The following is a 6,209-nucleotide window of genomic DNA, read 5'->3' on the forward strand; positions in this document are numbered from 1 at the left end:
AAAAAAAAAAAAAAAAAAGAAACACTCAGTCAATAGTAACTACTTTGCATTGGGTTGGAATCCCAGCTAGACCACTTATCAGCTGTTGACTTTGTACAAACTAATTTACATATCCGAGCTTCTATTTTCTTCTATGTACAACAGTGATAACAATGCCTATCTTATGAGAAATTCTTGAGGGTATTAAATGAGATAATATATAGAAATTAATATGACACAGAATGGGTATTCAATTGGTAGTCATAAACTAGTGGGAACAACTTTACTGTTTCTACCCATTGTCTCTCTTAGGTGGGTTAAGCTAATGGTTGGATAATTAGGGATATCTGGTTCTTTCCTCCTAAAAAGACGAATTTCTCTAAGTTACTATGATTTTTAAAAATAAGGAGAGAGAGATAATCTCTTCTACAGCTTGATGTACCTTGTGCCTATGACACAACAGATGCAAAATAAAATTGAATTTTTAAAAATGTCTCCTCGTCCCTGATTTCTTGCCCTGCACCAGCTCCCAACAGCTTTCTACTCCACCTCATGCTGTTTCTTGAAAATCTTTTTTTTTTATTTTAAATTTTAGTTTTTGTGGGTACATAGTAGGTATATTTATTGATGGGGTACCTGAGATATTTTCATGCAGGCGTAATAATCACATCATGGTAAATGGGGTATCCATCCCTTCAAGCATTTATCCTTTGTATTGCAAACAATCTAGTTATATTTTTTAAGTTATTTTTAAATGTACAATTAAGTCATTATTTACTATAATTACCCTGTTGTGTTATCAAATACTAGGTCTTATTCATTTTTTTCCATTTTTTTGTACCTCTTAACCATACTCGCTTCCTCCTGATGCCCCACTACTCTTCCCTGCCTCTAGTAACCATCCTTCTACTTTCTATCTCCATGAGTCCAGTTGTTTTAATTTTCAGCTTTCACACAAAGTGAGAACATACAAACTTTGTCTTTCTGTGTCTGGCTACTTTCACTTAATGACCTACAGTTCCACCCATGTTGTTGCAAATGATTGGACCTCATTCTTTTTTATGGCCGAATAGTAATCCATTGTGTATAAGTACCACATTTTCCTTAACCATTTGTCTGTTGATGGACACTTAGATCACTTCCAAATCTTGGCTACTGTAAATAGTACTGCATTAAACATGAAAGTGGAGATAGCTCTTTGATATCCTGATTTCCTTTCTTTTGGGTATATACCTAGCAGTGGGACTGCTGGATTGTAGTTTATCATATAGCTTTTTGAGGAGTCTCCATAGTAGTTGTACTATAATTCTCCATAGTAGTTGTACTAATTTCCATTCCACCAACAGTATACAAGGGCTCAATTTTCTCCACATCCTCGTCAGCATTTGTTATTGCCCATCTTTTGCATAAAAGCCATTTTAACTGGGGTCAGATAATATCTTATTGTAGTTTTGATTTGCATTTCTCTGATGATCAATGATGTTGAGCACCTTTTCATACACCTATTTGCCATTTGTATATCTTCTTTTGAAAAATGTCTAATCGTATCTTTTGCCCATTTTTAAATTAGATTATTAGATTTTTTTTTCCTGTATGGCTGTTTGAGCTCCTTATTTTGCTGGTTTTTAATCCCTTATTAGATAGTTTGCAAATATTTTCCCCCATTCTGTGTGTTGTCTCTTCACTTTGTTGATTGTTTCCTTTGCTGTGCAGAAGTTTTTTAACTTGATGTGATCCCATTTGTCCATTTTTGCTTTGGTTGCCTGTGTTTATGGGGTATTACTCAAGAAATCTTTGCCCACTTCAACATCCTAGAGAGTGTCCTCAATGTTTTCTTTGAGGAGTTTCATAGTTTGAAGTCTTAGATTTTGGTCTTTAATCTATTTACATTTGACTTTTTTATATGGCAAGAGAAAGGGGTCTAGTTTCATTCTTTTGCATAAGGATATCCAGTTTTTCCAGCACCATTTATTGAAGAGACTGTCCTTTCCCGCACTGCATGTTCTGGCACTTTTGCAAAAAATGAGTTCACCGTAGATGTATGGATTTGATTCCGGCTTCTCTCTTCTGTTCTATTGGCTATGTGTCTGTTTTTATGCCAGTACTATGCTCTTTTGGTTACTATAGCTCTGTAGTATAATTTGAATTCAGGTAACGTGACTCCTCCAGTCTTTTTCTTTTTGCTCAGGATAGTTTTGGCTATTTTGCCCAGGATAGTTTTGGCTATTTGGGTCTTTTATAGTTCCAAATAAATTTTAGGATTTTTTTCCATTTCTGTGAAGAATGTCATTTTTATTTTGATAAGGATTGCATTGAATCTGCACATTGCTTTAGATAGTATGGACATTTTAACAATATTGATTCAATCCAGAACATGAAATGTCTTTACATATTTTGGGGTCTGCTTCAATTTCTTTCATCAGTGTGTTATAGTTTTCATTGCACAGGTATTTCGCTTCTTCAGTTAATTCCTAGTATTTTATTTGTAGCTATTGTAAACAAGATTACTTTCTTGATTTCTTTTACAGATTGTTCTCTGTTTGCATATAGAAATGCTACTGATTTTTGTATGTTGAGTTTGTATCCTCCAACTTTACTGAATTTTTTTTATGAGTCCTAATTATTTTTTGGAGGAGGCTTAGGTTTTTAAAACTGTGAGATCATATCATGTACAAACAAGGATAATTTGACTTCTTCCTTTCCAATTTAAATGCCTTTGTTTCTTTCTCTTGTCTGATTGCTCTAGCTAGGACTTCCAGTACTATGTTGAATACCAGTGATGAAAGTAGGCATCCTTGTTGTGCTCCAGGTCTTAGAGGAAAGGCTTTCAGTTTTCCCCCATTCTGTATGATACTAATCGTACTAATCGTGTTATATATGGCTTTTATTGTTTGAAGTATATTCCTTCTATACCCAGTTTTATTAGGGATTTTTAGTCATGAAGGGATATTGAATTTTATCAAATGCTTTTTCAGCATCAATTGAATGATCATATGGTTTTTGTCCTCAATTATGTTGACATGATGTATCACATTGATTAATGTGTGTATGTTGAGCCATCCTTCCCTCCCTGGATAAAATCCACTTGGTCATGATGAATATTCTTTTAAATGTATTGTTGAATTTGGTTTGCTAGTATTTTATTGAAGATTTTTGAACCAATGTTCATCAGGGTTATTGGCCTGAGGTCTTCTTTTTCTTTTTCTTTTTCTTCTTCTTCTCTTTCTCCTTCTCTTCTCTTTCTTCTTCTCCTCCTTCTCCTTTTTAATGAGTCTTTGTCTGGTTTAGGTATCAGGGTAAACACAGTCCTCAAACGATGAGTTTGGAAGTATTCCCTTCTCTATTTTTTGGAATAGTTTGAGTAGGATTGTTATTAGTTCTTGTTTAAATGTTTGGTAAAATTCAGCAGTGAAGTCATTGAATCCTGGATTTTTCATTGCTGGGAGGCTTTTATTATGGCTTCAGTCTAATAACCTGTTATTGGTCTGTTCAGGTTTTGGATTTCTCCATGGTTCAATCTTGGTAGGTTGTATGTGTCTAGGAATTTATTTCTTCTAGGTTTACCAGTTTATTGGCATATAGCTGCTCATAATAGCCTATAATGATCCTTTGAATTTCTGTAATATTGGTTGTAATGTCTCCCTTTTCACCTCTCATTTATTTATTTTTATCTTTTCTCTCTTTTCCTAGTCTTGGCGAAGGTTTGTCATTTTGTTTACCTTTTCAAAAAACCAACTTTTAGTTTCATTTATCTTTTGTATTGTTTTCTTCATTTCAATTTCATTTATATCTGCTCTGATCTTTATTCTTTCTTTTCTTCTACTAATTTTGGGTTTGGTTTACTCTTGCTTTTCTAGTTCTTAAAATGCATCATTAGGTTATTTATTTGAAATTTTTGTCTTTTTTGATATACAGGTGCTTATAGCTATAAACTTTCCTCTTTTGCTGTATCCCATAGGTTTTGGTATGTTGTGTTTCCATTATCATTTGTTTCAAGAAATTTGGTAATTTATTTCTCTATTTCTTTATTGACCACTGGTCATTCAAGAGCATATTGTTTAACTTACATGTGTTTGTACAATTTCCAAAATTCCTCGTTATTGATTCCTAATTTTATTCCATTGTGATCTGAGAAGATACCTGAATTTAAGATAATTTCAACATTTTTTGAATTTTTTAAAGACTTGTTTTGTGGCCTAATGTATGGTCAATCCTTGAGAGTAATCTATGTGCTGAGGAGAAGAATGTGTATTCTGCAGCTGTCAGATGAAGTGTTCTGTAAATATCTGTTATTTCCATTTAGCCTATAGTGCAGGTTAAGTCTTTTTTTTTTTTTTCCTCTTGATTTTCTCTTTGAATGATCTGTCCATTGCTGAAAGTGGAGCATTGAAGTCTCCAGCTTTTTTTATATTGGTGTCTATCTCTCTTTTTAGCTCTAATAATATTCGTTTTATATATCTTGGTGCTCTAGTGTTGGGTGCATATATATTTATAATTGTTGTATCCTCTTGCCACACTGACCCCTTTATCATTATATAATGACCTGTCTCTTTTTATAGTTTCTGCCTTGAAATCTATTTTGTCTGATATAAGTGTAGCCACTCCTCCTCTTTTTTTTTTTTTTTTTTTTAGTATTCATTGGCATGGAATATCTTTTTCCATCCCTTTACTTTCAGGCTATGGGTTTTTTATAGATGAAGTGTGTTTCTGTAGGCAACAGATCAGTGGGTCTTACTTTTTAATCCATTCAGCCATTCTACATCTTTCGATTGGAAAGTTTAGTATATTTACATTAAATGCTATTAGTAAGGACTTACTCCTCCCATTTTGTTGTTTGTTTTCTGATTCTTTTGTGGTCTGCTCTTCCTTCTTTCCTTCATTTCTGTCTTCCTTTTAGTGAAAGTGATTTCCTCTGGTAATATGGTTTAATTTCTTGCTTTTTATTTTTTGTGTATCTGTGTATATCTTTTTGGTTTGAGGTTATCAAGAAACTTGCAAATAATATCTTATAACCTATAATTTTAAACTGATGATAACTTGCCACTGGTTGCATAAACTACAACAAGCAAAGAGAAAACTAAGAAAAACCATACACTTTAACTTTGTCCCATGCTTATTAACTTTTTATTGTTTCTATTTATATCTTATTGTACTGTGTCTTGAAAAGTTGTTGTAGTTATTTTTGATCTGTTCATTATTTAGTCTTTCTACGCAAGATATGAGTAGTTTATGCACAATTGTAGTCTTATAATATTCTGTAGTTTTCTGTGTTCTTACCATTACCAATGAGTTCTGCACCTCCAGATGATTTCTTATTGCTCATTAACGTCCTTTTCTTTCAGATTGAAGAACACTTCATCCGATAGCTGCAGAATACACATTCTTCCCCTCAGCACATGGATTACTCTCAAGGACTGACCATATGTTAGGCCACAAAACAAGTCTTAAAAATTTTTTTAAAAATTGAAATTATCTTAAATTCAGGTATCTTCTCAGATCACAATGGAATAAAATTAGAAATCAATAACAAGAGGAATTTTGGAAACTACACAACACATGTAAGTTAAACAATATGCTCCTGAATGACCAGTGGTCAACGAAGAAATGCATTCTTGTAGGATACATGTGGTGTTGGTGAAATCCTTCAGCTTTTGTTCATCTGGGAAAGTATGTCTCATTGATGATTGAAGGATATTTTCACTAAATATACTAATCTAGAATAAAAGTTTTTTTTTTTCTTTCTGCACTTTAGATATGTCATGCCACTCTCTCCTGGCCTTAAGGTTTCCACTGAGAAGTCTGCTGCTGCCAGGCTTACTGGATCTCCATTGTATGTTATTTGTTTCTTTTTTTCTTTTTTTATTATACTTTTAAGTTGTAGGGTACATGTGCATAACGTGCAGGTTTGTTACATATGTATACATGTGCCATGTTGGTGTGTGCTGCACCCATTAACTCGTCATTTACATTAGGTGTATCTCCTAATGCTATACCTCCTCCCTTCCCCCACCCCATGACAGGCCCTAGTGTGTGATGTTCCCCTTCCTGTGTCCAAGTGTTCTCATTGTTCAATTCCCTGTGAGTGAGAACATGCGGTGTTTGGTTTTCTGTCCTTGCGATAGTTCGCTCAGAATGATGGTTTCCAGCTTCATCCACGTACCTACAAAGGAAATGAACTCGTCCTTTTTTATGGCTGTATAATATCCCATGGTGTATATGTGCCACATTTT

This window comes from Papio anubis, chromosome 8 (genome assembly GCF_008728515.1).
Source record: "Papio anubis isolate 15944 chromosome 8, Panubis1.0, whole genome shotgun sequence".
NCBI lineage: Eukaryota > Metazoa > Chordata > Mammalia > Primates > Cercopithecidae > Papio > Papio anubis.